The following is a 14,574-nucleotide window of genomic DNA, read 5'->3' as shown; positions in this document are numbered from 1 at the left end:
TATCCAGGCCTTGATGTATTTTGAGCAGAGGGAGAAACTGGCAGAATATGAGTTGAACCCAAAATTACTATTGACTTTCTTTGCTGAATGGAAAGAAATACTTATCTCCTGTTCTTTGCACTCAGGACCCAGGAAGTAGTTTGAAATAGTTCCAGACTGACTTTTATGAATTTGAAACTTGTCTAGACCACAGGGACAAGGAACAGGGGAAAATGTGTGTATACTGACAGTAAACAAAATTATTTTTATCCCTCAATATCCTCTAGTTTTTCATTAGCCATGAGAAAAGTATTTTAGTTTCCAACAAAAGAATTTGTGAAGTCTTTTAATATTAACTAAATGATGTTCACTCTACTATTGTTTCAACTGAGCTTATTGATTATAAAAAGAACGAGGATCAAAGAAATGAAATCAGCTTTCTCAGGAAGTTTCTAGAGGACACTAGTTTTGAGCAAACTTCTCTTTGCTACTGCTGAGAAGTAGGGTTACTCACGTCCTTCTCCAATTTTCTTCCACCAACGAGGCCACTCAGCTGAACCATCAAGTTTCTAATGAGGTGTTGATAATCAGAGCAGAGGAAAGACTACAGGGAGTAACACAAAATATGCATGGAGGGATAAGGAATTTGTGTGTGGGTGATTGCAATCAAATGATTAGGTTGGTATAGATATTCTGAGTCATGGGTTAATACAGAAGGAGCTGGGTTCAATTGAGTGATACCTTGGTGAAACTCTGGATCTCATATGAGAGCAATGAGAGCCATTATCAATTCTTGACCAAAGATGGCAAAAAAGTATTCAAGGAAGTATAGGTCAAATAGTTGAGTATAGAATAAAAAGAGAAATTCGAGGCAGAGGAAATTAGCTCAGTCAGTTGTGATGGTCACTGCATGAATGATTGAGCTCTCAAACTAAGCTACCACTGTCACATACTGGGGTCTTTGGGGCCTACTCCAGAGGGACAAATTTCAAATGGTGCCTCCTCCAGGAAGACAAATTAGAAAAAGGTGCCCCTTCCTCTAGACTGATGCAGATCCAAGCTGGTGTACAGGCTTAGTAATGAGCCACAGGCCCCCTACCCACCTTGGTTGGGCACAGAGGTAGCCTGGACAAGGGGAGAGAGATGTTAGTCTAATTGGAATGCCCCCTTGACAGTCACTCACACTTTCCTATTCTTTCCCTTTCCTAACCAACCTACTAGTTTTTACCACATTTACCTTCCTTCCTTTAGAGTTTCAATCAGATCTCACTATCTTCATGATTTTTCCACGTTAGCCCAAACTGCTTCCCTGATGTCAAACCATTAAGCATCTTGAATTTCTCAAACTTTTTTTTTTTTTTTGGTGAGGAGATCAGCCCTGTGCTAACATCCGCCAATCCTCCTCTTTTGTTGCTGAGGAAGACGGCCCTGGGCTAACATCTGTGCCCATCTTCCTCCACTTTATGTGGGACGCCACCACAGCATGGCCTGCCAAGCAGTGCGTCGGTGCGCGCCCGGGATCCAAACCAGCGAACCCTGGGCCGCCGCCGCAGCGGAGCGCGCGCACTTAACCGCTTGCGCCACCGGGCCGGCCCCTTGAATTTCTCAAACTTTTATAACTTGGAAATTTATACCCTTGAGTCACTTAATAACTGCATCTATTTGCAATGGTCCAGACTCTTCTATCAGAAATTACTTGAGATCAGGGATTATGGCATCTCTGCTTAGAGTTGTCAAAGTATCTTTCCAGAATATGCTCAGTAAGTGTTCTTGACTGATTCTTTGTATGTTAATATTTCCATCTACTCTGGTAGGGACTGTGTCCATTTTAGTTTCAAGTTTTCTAGCTAGATGATTTCTAGATTTTCTTCACCAACGCTTAACATTTGAAGTTTAGTGATTGCTGATCAAAGAAACCTGAACTCTCAGAAGATCAATTGCAATGTTTGGGGAGAAAATTTTCATGAACATCTCTTCACATATATAACTTTCAAAAAAGTCTATTTCCTTTTTTAACTTTAGTTTTCTTGTTTTGTATATTTCATATGAATAATGCATAAATGCTAGTCACTGGACGTGGAGGATGGGGCTTGTAAATGAGGATCGCAGAAGTATTCACTAGGAAATCATGGGGCCACAGCCAAGAGAATCTTCCCACATATTTCTTCTGTGATGTATAGGGTTGACAAAGAGGTAATGACTGCTATAGGTTATAAATCTTGCCTATAGATGGTGGAAGATTACTGACTTTGGGACTATGTGCTCCTGAGTTGGACTTTGAGAATATTGAGGAAGAGAAATAAACCTCATTTATTTCTTTGGCCTTTGGTTTCTGCTAAAAATCAACCAGTTTGCTCCCAGGTGATTTGGATTCCTGAACAGTTTCAGGTTGTAGGTAAGAGAAGTTTTTTTTAGGGATTCATTAATCCAGAACCTTCTATCCCACTCCTATGAATTTATAATAGATACGACTATGGTAGGCATGGGGGTTGTCTGAGCTGGTATCCACTGGGATGCCTGATATGTCCATTTCCATGACAGTGTGATGAATCTCAGCCTTTTCTTATCTGTACCTACATAGAAAATAATGTCCAGGACAGTTAATTTATGTGATAGGACCGCAGGACCAGAGTCCCAGAGCGCTGGTGTCACTGCTGGCAAGTTAAAATAGCCTCTACTGAAACAGATCAACTAGAATTTTCAGCCCAATTTAGTTAGGTTTTTAAAATTCTGGATGATAACTGGATATCCAGATGAAACAGTGTTTCCAGCATCACAAGTGAGTTGATTACTCAATCATGGCCTATTATGTCGTTCTATCTTTACTTTACAGTTGCCTCTGCCTAAATCAGTTCTTGTGTACGAGACATTGCATTAAAAAAAAAAATGCAACTGGTCAGTTAGTTTGTTTTGTAAGCCACACATATTGATTTATCCATCTTTCCTAATGCACAAAATCCCGGAATGTTTGCCTGCAGTCATTTTTTATACATACCATATTTGTGGAGATAAACAGGATACTGAATTGAATAATAATAATGCCAAGTTAATATCAGAGAGAGGGAAATGTTGAAAGATCTCATGTTAAATTGGTTTGATGACACTATTATGTAAGGAACATTCTTTTATTTATTTATTTATTTATTTTTTGTGAGGAAGATCAGCCCTGAGCTAACATCCATGCTAATCCTCCTCTTTTTGCTGAGGAAGACCGGCTCTGAGCTAACATCTATTGCCAATCCTCCTCCTTTTTTCCGCCCCCCAAAGCCCCAGGAGATAGTTGTATGTCATAGATACACATCGTTCTAGTTGCTGTATGTGGGACGCGGCCTCAGCATGGCCGGAGAAGCGGTGCGTTGGTGCGCGCCCGGGAGCTGAACCCCGGGCTGCCAGCAGCGGAGCGCGCGCACTTAACCGCTAAGCCAAGGGGCCGGCCCTGTAAGGAACATTCTTGAGTGTATATTGCTACCTCATGTATGTAAGTTCTCATTGAATACCACTATCAACAATGTAATTTGGTAGTATTAGAAAGCAGCTAATGCTAGGAGCTACTTTTCTTTAAGTGGATCTTTATCCTCAACCTGAATTTCAAACAATTTTCATGTTTTCCTCTCCTTAGGAAATTAGAGTATAGGTAGGGATTCAAATTCAGACAAATGTACTGATTTTCTTCTCCCACTTAAAATCCACGGCTACACTTATTAGAGAGACCTGCCTACTGACTCCATCTGCAAAACAGACATTTCTACTCTTTTGTCATGCGTGGGATTTTTCATTTTAAAGCATCTAGGAATTGTTAACAGCTTGTAGTTCTCTCTCAGAGCCTTATTAGCAACTGAACATAGATGACTATGTGAAGTTTTCCCCAAAGGCAAGCAGAAAATTACTTAAAATTTTAAAAAATTGGTTCTTCATGTAAGACTAACGGCATTTCATTCTTAATAGCAATTCTAGTTTTCAGTATTATAGTTCAGTTAGTCAGACAACTACTTCCAATTTCAACTGGAGTATTTCAAACAGGTACTGACCTGACTTGACAAATATCCAAAGGTGACCTAGTAGGGTTGCAGAGGACTATGTTATGTTATGTTATGTTATGTAAAAGGACAGGAAATAAAGAATAAACATGGATCTGTGATTTGTAGAGATGTATCTTGGAACCTCAATTTGTATCTTAAAGTTATTTATGCTGAAATAATTCAGGGATTTTTAGAAGGCATTTATTCAACAGAGAAATATTTTTGGATAACTTTTATAAAATAAGTATTTGCAGTCCTCATTGGCTACTCTAAGATTTATTTCCAGAATTAATTCAATGTATTTCACTTTTACTAGAACTCAAAAGTAACTATGATGTTCATGAGCTTTTATATATACGAGTGGCATATTTACCTACAAGAAGAGATGCTTCCTTTCATAGATATAAGGTTGAAATGTTATGGCTTTCTATTGGATTGGTGGGGAGTGAGAAATGGCTTTAGCTAAGGTGAATAGTGAGTGAAATGAAATATCCTTATCATCATCATGACGGACAACGGGCAAATAAAGAGTAAGTATTGAGATGAGAAGGCTACATTAATGGGATATTTTCTGCGGCTTCAAATCAAAGCTCACGGACACAATGGGTGTGCAAATGACCCCCAAATTAGGTCCACACAGGAGGCAAGTTGACAAATATAGAAAAATACAAGCTTGCAAAGTATAATTATTGTCCTAATGTTAATGTGCCTTCAGTTTTTCATGTCTTATATAGAGCACTGAGATAAATTCTTCACTCTTTTAATGTGTGTGCGTGTGTACATTTGTAAATTAAGATATGTGTGAACATTTGTTAGGAGGAGCAATGAGCATATTATTCAACCTGCGTATGGTAAACATTCAATAAATACATGTGATTGTGTGGGCAGTTTTACACTCATACAAAATATATACACATACGCCAAATCCCAAATACTTTAATCAAAACAGATTGTTTTGCTTTTGTGTTGACTACTGTCTTCTCTTCCTGATCCAATAAAGAAAGGTATCAGTTTTGAAATCCAATTATGCAATTTCTTTTTTAATCATTGGCTATTTTTAAAAAATAGAGATCAGATGGGTAATTATACACGTGTCTGGTATTTTTGCTGTAAGCATCTTTGCCACAGACGTCTTTGCTGTAAGCGTTTTCGACGCATAACTAAGTGGCGTAGGGCAATTTTGCTGTAAAGATAAAATAACCAGTTGACAGTTTGGTTAAGATAAAATAACCGGTTGACAGTTTGGTTTCAACTGGTTAACAGTTTGGTTTCATTTCTCCATTGATGCAGCACTCCTATTTTTATATTATATAAATCTTAGCTCCACATTTCCCATGTTTCCTTTGGAACATCTAGGAATGGACAATGTGACAATATGCCAAGAACAAATGACAGTGTAGAAGGCTTTTCACAACGCAATACAAAGCTCATTACAAATATGCATCCTAGTGTTTGGAAACTGATACCTCTCAATGAGGAAGAAATTATAGCAAAAAAGAGAAAGTGAGATGGATGCCAAAATGAGGATACAAATCAACAAGCAAAAAAAATAAATGTATACTACTGTGAACAAAAAATTTGAAGATAAGTGCTTAGGTACAAACTACAAAATAAAATCAGTTATTTGCCCAGTCTTGCTATGAATCTACACACATTTTAAATGTATTCAAGTATTTTGTATTTATTTCACAATAAAGTCTTTTTAATTTTGTTATTATTTATTTTTTTTTTGGTGAGGAAGATTAGCTCTGAGCTAACATCCGTTGCCAATCTTCCTCTTTTTGCTGAGGAATACTGGCCCTAGCTAACATCCATGCCTGTCTTCCTCTACTTTATACGAGATGCCCCCAGAGCATGGCTTGACAAGTGGTGCATTGGTCTGCGCCCGGGATCTGAACCTGCGAACCCTGGGCCGCCGAAGCAGAGCCCGTGAACGTAACCGCTATGCCACCAGGCCAGCCCCTCATTATGTCCTTTTTAAAGTCCCTCTTTTATTTTTCATTATTTTATCCTTGTGGCCAATTAGTTATGCAGCGAAAATACTTGCAGCAAAGATGTCTATGGCAAAGATGCTTATGTTGAAAGTACCTAGAATGGGGTAAACTTTAGAACATAAAGCTGCAGATTTTGAAATTATTACCAGAGCTCTTGTTTCTTACAGCCAGTCATTGGCTTTCATATGTTTTGTAGAGCACTTAGTGAACGTGTTTTAGAATAAAATAATTTAAAATTTGATAGAATATTTGGAGGTAAATATTCAGCCCAAAGCTTGCTATTTCATATTCTGAAAAGATCTGTATGAAATCTATAACACATTTATATATAGGCCTTTGTAAGGGTCATATAGTTTGAATTTTGAGGTTTTCTAAGGACCCAGGGGACAAGTCGAGTTGTAGGAATTGACTGTCATGGGGCTTTGTCTTGGCTCCTATATGACAGACTCACGTACAATGCTTATACGTGTGCCAGTCACTCTAAGAATTTGCTGATGATTACTCATTTAGTTGTCACACAACTCTATCATTTACATTTTATGAATGAGGAAAGTGAGGCATGGAGAGGTTAAGTAACTTATTCAAGGCTTTGTAGCCAGTAAGGAGAGGGGCTGGGATTCAAAGCCGGGCAGACTGGCTTCAGAGTTCTTGTTCTTAACCACGGCACTATATTGCTGCTCCAAGTGAAAGAAAAAAATCGCGACTATCATCAACAGACGCATCACAAGCCAAGCTGGCTACTGTGGAGTTTCATAGCCTTGTGTTCTTCCTTTTAGGAGGTTTATAGGTGCAATAGACTTCAAATTGAACCAACATGCAGAGCAAGTATAGGCAAAGAAATGGAAGTTTGATCTCTCCCCAGTTTCTTCCAGCTCTGTGTGCTTAAGCTTGCTCAGTTCATCACAGGTGCTGCCTGTGGGGTTCCCCACTGACTTGTCGCCTTTTTTGGGGCTTGTGGGTAGCATAGGGTCATGTGAGGAGTGTTTCCACACAGTCATATGAGGGATGAGCAAAGTCGGGTAGCAGGTATTAGGGTCTGGAAGAGAATGCTGATTGCTGATGAAGTCAAGTCCACATCAGGAATAGACTAGGGGAACTGAAGGAGTAGCCTCTGGACAAAGGAGAATCAAGGTTCTTGCTGGAGAGAGCTGGACATAGCTCAGCTCTCATGTAGCATCTTGGCTTTGCAAAGCACCTGCCCCCGAGGTCTTCACCAGATCCAACCACTAGACTCTCCCCTTATGGGGAAGCCTGCTCCCTTGAGAAACTTCCCGGGAATCTGCTCAAAATTCCCAAGCACACCCTCCATCTGTCCTAGGTTCCTCCTCCCTTCTCCTTCCTCTGAAATCCTGCTCTCTCTCTAGCTCTTGTAGATAATCAATGACCATTGAACCCAGAGCTGGAGTTATTAGCCATCAGAATTCTAGTTCCTGTACCCTCAGGGACAGCAAGGGCTTAACACCCAAAATCTCCCAGGAAAAAACAGAAGTTTATTTTCCATATTAAAATATTCTGAATAGTTATATTCTCTCATATTTATGGACCTTTATATTGAATGGCTAAATACGTAGGATATTTAAATGGTATGGTGGCCTACTGTGTTTTATTGCATGAGGAAAATGTGTATCTTGATTTCAGTAGAGCATTTGAAAAATTTCCTATTATATCCTTGTGGATAAGCGTGATAATGACACTGTAGAGTTACACTTGGTTAAACAACAGTGATAATAACAATGTGTTGGGGAATTATAATTAGAAACAAAATCTTCTCCCTACCCAGAAAACTGCTCCACAAAGGGAGAAGAGAAAGAAAACAATTTGATTATTGAATAAACATTAAAGCAGAATTGTGATACTCATCACAGGTGATCTGCTAGGAGATTGCAAAGACAGAAAGAGATCGCACCTTTTATAAAGCCCAGCAGATACAACTCATTACATGCATGTTCTCAAGAAAACAATAACTTGTCTTCAAGTAAGGGGACTTGACAGCACCATTGGTTACACACAGCTCATCCTAAACTCCCCTGGTAAATGGGGTGACCATCTGTATTAGCTAATTGGCTTTGTCCAAAGGATAAATGAACTTCTTACATTTTTATGCCAGGAGGTGGTTTTGTACCTTGGAGCAAGGCGCCTGTGGAAGTCAGGCTCCTCCCCTCCCACCATCCCCCTATTGGGAAACATGGGTGCTCTGTTCTTGATGATACATTCCAAAGGGATGGCTCTGATTTATGACAGCGAAAGGATACCCAGAAAAATCAGCACAGGGAAAGGCGCATGGGGCAGAGTCAGAGCGACTGACTGGTTTCCCAGAAGGAAAGCAGGTGTTTAGCATAAATCACATTGTTCGTATAAACAGGTTAGACACAATAAACCACCTAGCAGTTAGGGAATGGTGGGAATGCTCCAAAAATCCAAGTTCCCACACACGAACTAGGAGCCAGCCTTGCAAACAGGCCTTTGTCAAGACAAGTCTCAGGCCTGCTACGTTAACTCTTTTCTGCACACTAATTCACTGAGAAAATGAGCAAGATATGTGCAGTTCCTAACATTCTGACTTATGATGCATAAAAACAGTCTCCTTTAAATAATCTGTGTTTATGAAAATTGAGGTACGTGTTCAAGAAGTGTAATAGAAGACTAAGAAATATTTGGGTAAGAAGGTGAGACATCTGATATGATGGAGTCAGCCTTGAAAATTTTCTCAACAAGTGTCCTAAATCAAAGATGTTCACCTCCCTATGCCTCATATGCTGGCTTAGACACCCTCCCGTGCCACACACCACTCGCTGTAGAGCATATGGCTCACAGTACAGCATAATGTGCCTAATGACACCAGAAAATGTAGCTCATTCAGTCACCCTATATTGAGCAGGTAAACTTTACGGCCTATCTTACACTATGTGCTTCACAACTGATGTAAAATTTTCAAGTCATTTGGGAAACTTTTTTCCATCAAGAGAGGCAAACCACTGTAACAAAATTGTAGATTGCGTTGGAAACTCACTTCTCTTGTTGGCTTGCCTCAGGGCAATTATTTAGATTCTCTGCATCTTATGTTTCTCAGTTAAAATCTGATAATACTTGTATTTTGAGGAAGAGTGGTTGCTATTCACTCAGAAGAAAGATTAGAGGTTGATGTCATGGTCCTTTAATTCTCTGAAAATAATTTATTCCCTAGGACTTTCTTGCTATAAAACAAGGAAAGGTTTCTGAAATACAAAGAGTATAAAACTGATTCACACAAAAAAGTTGACCTTTGAAAACTTGGAATAATATTACCATACCAATAACCACTTGATGCATATTTCAGGCAGACAGGAAAGTTCAACAGACCTCAGCCTACCATTATTTCCAGTGGTCCGCCAAAGCTACAATTATTTTATACATGTTTATCAGACTACCTCTGGCTTTCCCCAAGAAGGTGAATCTAGAACACAGCAAGCATCCTCTGTTACACATGACTAGTTCAACATGAAAAGAATAAAAATAAGTTATTTATTTAACCCCAATTTTGAATGTATGTATACAAAATATAAGTATACTATTAATAATTTATATATTACATAGAGTTTAAGTATATAAAGCACTTCTATATGTTTTATCTAAGCCCCATAGCCACCCTTGGGGTTGATTTTATCATCATTTTGCAGTTGCCAACAAAAGTGTCCGGGAGATCAAATGTCTTAGGCTGAAGTCTTTCAGGGAAAAGAATTAGAAGATAGGACTAGGCCCTAAGGCTGCCCTCCTCAATCTGTTTTTTTCTAGCAAATCAATGTCTAATGTGGGATGAAGGTTGGATATTTGCATTGTATAGTGAGTCAAAAATTGGAATCGATCTGATAATGCTAAGTCTGTCAGCTCATACTTATCTACCCTGTGGGAACTCACACCCTGTATATTCTATCTGTACATAGAATGAAATCTAATATTTCTGCTTCTCTTTTTAATGAGGTAAGAAAGCAAGAATAACTTGAACCGATATCTACAATGACCTACCCAGGGCTGGCTAGAGGGTCATGATCTGTGAGTTTTTTCTAGCGTGTTTTTTGGTCCAGATATTTAGGTTCTGAGTTACATGGTTCCTCACTCCCTAACTCCACCCCAAAGTCTAATAAAGGATAAACAATAGACATTAATGCCTACTCTTGCCCGCCAGGCTCTGAGGAAAGGACCTGGCAGCATTTCTATCATGAGCCTTTCTAAGGGTTTATAACTCAGCCATAAATATTTGTCATTGGCAGAAACGTAGGCTGGAGGGTCACAGTCCTGGAGTAAATTATTCATTTATATATCTCAGTGACGTGCTTTAAATTGTTTTAACTGTGTTTATCTTTTTTGATGGGAGGGAAAATAATGGCTTTATGGTTCAAGACACTTTTGTCCTCCTATGAATCAACATAGCATTGGGATGAAAGTGAAAAAAAAGAAATCAGCAAAACAGTGGCTACTGAGAATACACAATAATTCTTTAAGAGAAGGGCTTGAGTGCTGCCGTTACTCAACCTCAGATCTGTTAGCAGAATTTAGGGAAAGTGAATATTATGAACTAGTGATTAATTCCCTAAAGCATCCATATCCATTTGCTTTTTGTTTTTGTTTTTAGCCATACAGGGCCCAGCAGGTTGTGTGGTTCCACCACCCTGGTTCTAAGAAGTGATGCTCCTGTTAACCCAGCAGAGTGGGGCAGGGAAAGGAATGAGAAGCGGGCTGGGCTGTAGGCTGGGAAACTGTAGACCGTGAGGTCTCTGGAGTGTGATTGAATCTCTATCTGACCCCTATGCCTTTACCATATTTCTCATGGGTAAGAAATTGATCCTTGGAGGATCCTTATTGATCCTTGCGTATTCTTAAATCATACAGGACCTTTCAAAAACAATGTAAGCTCCTTAAATCAGGTTCTGTGATATAATAAGAGATATATGTTCAGTCTCTGCCCCCGGTTCCTTTCACAGAGCTCCTAAACTCTTGTAATTTTCTAAGTTACAGGGGCACTAGGAGCATCTTTGCTATAATATTTGGTGTTGGTTCCCAGTTCCTTAGACACAAGAGCTTCTAAGACCCTGGGAATCTTCAGAGTGATGAGTATCTTTTTGTATGTTAATGAGGCGACTGGTGGCTGAAAGCACCTAGATAGCTCCAGGGTGAGGGCTGGTTGCCAGAGGAATCAAGCATGTGATTAGAGGGTTGGAACTTTCAGCCCTTGACCTCTGGGGAGGGGCAAGGGGTGATGGGCTGGGGATTGACTTAATCACCAATGGCCAATGATTTAGTCAATCATGCCTAATGAAACCTCCATAAAACCCCTAAATGATGGGATTCAGAGAGCTTCCAGGATAGTGAACAGATGGAGGTGCTGGGAGGGTGACGCATTCCCAGAGGGCGTGGAAGCTCCATGTGCACCACCCCTCCTCCCATTACTTGCCTTATGTATCTCTTCCATTTGGCTGCTTTTGAGTTGTATCTGTTGTAATAAATCAGTAATAGTAGGTAAAGAGTTTCCTTGAGTTCTGTGAGATGTTATAGCAAATTACTGAACTGAGGAGGGGATCATGAGAACCTCCAATTTATAGCTGGGTGGTCAGAAGTGCAAGAGGCCTGGACTTATGATTAGAGTCTGCAGGGGGCACAGGCAGTGTTGTGGGACTGAACCCTTAACCTGTAGGGTCTGTGCCAGCTCTGGGGAACTTAGTGTCAGAAGTGTTATGAGTAGAAAGACAGTTTTCATCTACTGGTGTTTTCCCTTTAGGTACCAGATTTTTTACTCACCATTTTGTCTATAATGCCAGGTACATAGTATGCCTTGAAATACTATGTGTTAAAAGATGAATGGATAAACAGATCCGACTCCAACAGGTCAAACATTACTAGAAGAGGTTAGAAAGAAGTAAAATATTTCACATTAAAGAATGCATTTGAAATTTGCATTTATAATTAAGCAGGGTGAAACAAATGGCCATACTTTTCAGTGGTTTCTACTTTTTAATTTATATAATTTAGAGCTTAATAAAGAATGCCATCTTAATTCTTAAGGATTCTGAGGATACTTCTACAAAGAAGTTCTTTACATTGTGCACTTTAAATATAACCACTAAAATTTGGCAAATTATACTGTTTTAAGCATCCAGAACTTTAAATTTTTGTACTATTCTTTTTTTCTGATTAATAAAAGCAAGGCATCATTTAGAAAGTTTGGAAAATACCAAAAAGCCTAAAGAAATGATTGCTTTTAATTCCACTTCCTGAAGATCATCAATTAAAAATTTTGGCATGTTGTTGCCTTGCAGGCTTTTTTCCCCGTAAATTCTATGCTTGATTGAGATATGATAGCATGTGCAATTGTGAATTCTGGTTTTGAAATTCTACTTAACTTCATGTCTATAGTCGGCAGTTTTCCATTTCATTGGAATTCTTTACACACTTCGTTCTGGTGTCTGTAGCTCTGATTTTCAAAGAGTGGTTCCCTGGCCAGCAACATAGGCATCATATGGGAGCTGGAAATTCTGGAACCCACCCAGACCTACTGAATCAGAAATTCTGAGAGGGGCTCAGCAATCTGTGCTTTAACAAGCCCCCAGGTGATTCTGATGCAAATTAAGTTTGAGAACCACAGCTGTGTAGTCTTACTCATTAGTCTACTGTTGGGAAATAAGGATTTTCTTTTTGCTGTTACAAATGTTTCACAAAACTCTTTGTTCACGTTTCTGAGTATTTCTTTAGAATAAAGTAATTAATCAGAAGTGCAAGCACCTAGTGAAAGGGTCTGACACACGGAGACCCATTTCTGTATGGATCCAGATTGTAGCCGTTTTCACTGCTCCCAATAGAGCTTGAGATGTCTATCTCCCCATGGTCTTCCTTTTATACAAACTTATTCTTTAAGTGCTTTTAGTTATTAAGTTGTTGGTATCTTTCTTATTGTCTTATATAGCTTTTTCTTAATAGCTACGATATGTTAAATATACTAACCAGTTTTTTTGTTTGTCTTTGCATGTAGTTTGTGATAATGTTGACCTACAGATATTTTTCCTTTTGACCAGGTCAATCCTATATATTGATTTATTTTTATAAATTGGAAAGTCATTTCTCATTCCAGAGATTAAATAATATTTACTTATAGTTTCTTCTAATGTTTACATGAAAAAATTTAGGTCTCTAGTCCGCCCAGATATTTTTTTTCACAAGACAAAGATCTAAATAGCATTTGAAAAGTAAACAATTTTCCTAGAATACTGTCAATGAATTTTTTAATCATAACTTTAATTTTCTCACTATGATTACCTGATTGATTTAACCTTAGCATCTACTATATTTAAATTATTTCAGTACGGCAAGTGTGGTCCTTTTATAGTCTTGTGTTATAATGCAAAATTGTTTCAGGTATTTTGTTTATTTTTTATGATGTGTCAAGAGCTTAAAAAGTTTAATTTCTTATTTGATGGGGAGAAAATCTCATTGTTTCTTTTGTAGTGGAGGTTCAATGTATTTTTGTTCTGAATTAATTTAGCTTTCCCACTCCCCATCATATATGGACAAAGGCCATTCTTAGACTCCATGTACAAAGTCTTTAAAGTGTTCACATGTTTTTCTGCTTTTATTCACCTTATAGTCAAACAAATTTAAAAAATAAAAATAATGTTTATTTGACTCAGTTTCCCTTTGCACTAGAGATTACAAAAGAACAAGTGGATGTAGACTTTGAGCTCTTATCATGAAAAAATCTCAGCTAAATAGTGAGTTAGGAAGGAAGAAATAATCTGAGGAAAAGATTGGGAAGAATCCATTGAGAAGCATGATTTTTAGGTTGCCATAGGGTTTCAGACAGCCTGGGGATGCGTATGAGCATTTTAGCTTTAATTTCAAGAGGGAGGGAGGTTGTACTGTTCTCTGCCGTGGCCTGCTCCCTTCCTGTAGGAGGTGACACAGGCAAGTTTGCTGTCCCAAAGAGACGTGGCAATTCAGAGGGCTCCTAGTTTCAATTCAATCCCTTTCTGGTCAACAGCACGTATAGATGGAGTTTCTTCTGTGGAAGGAGCTCTGTGGGTGGTCAGTGAGATATGCCATGGGCAGGAGGACATTTTAGAGATAAAATGGTCTCTGACCTCATTGGGATCACGCTCCAGAGGGACATTTCTCTAGTAGTTCATTGCTCCTTTGAATATTGCCTCATTAGATCCTTACCACAATTCTGAGATGTAATTAGAACTGTCGGCGTTGTCATCACTTGACAGATGAAGAAAGGCATGCAGAGAAGGTCAAGGAATTAGATGGAGGTCGAACAAGGAAATAGTGAAAGAACCAGGATGAGATTTTCACATTCCTGGACCATTGTTCTTTCCACTTTAAGCACTGAATTGCAGTAACGTATTTTTCCTGATTATGTTTTATGATTAACTCCAATTGAGAAGAAAATATTTCTTAAACTAAATTCTACTTGGCCGGCCCCGTGGCTTAGTGGTTAAGTGCGCGCGCTCCGCTACTGGTGGCCCGGGTTCGGATCCCGGGCGCGCACCGACCCACCGCTTCTCCGGCCATGCTGAGGCCGAGTTCCACATACAGCAACTAGAAGGATGTGCAGC

General features: G+C 39.1%; 1 protein-coding gene across 2 annotated transcripts in view; it reads left to right on the top strand.

Annotated features, from left to right (window-relative positions):
• CD226 (CD226 molecule) overlaps positions 1-14,574 on the top strand; it is an 80,539-nt gene that overhangs the window by 55,950 nt on the left and 10,015 nt on the right. The window lies entirely within an intron of this gene.

The sequence above is a fragment of the Diceros bicornis genome, chromosome 16 (genome assembly GCF_020826845.1).
Source record: "Diceros bicornis minor isolate mBicDic1 chromosome 16, mDicBic1.mat.cur, whole genome shotgun sequence".
Taxonomy (NCBI): Eukaryota; Metazoa; Chordata; class Mammalia; order Perissodactyla; family Rhinocerotidae; genus Diceros; species Diceros bicornis.
Note: the sequence above shows the minus strand (reverse complement) of the source record. Positions and strands in the feature narration are given on the sequence as shown.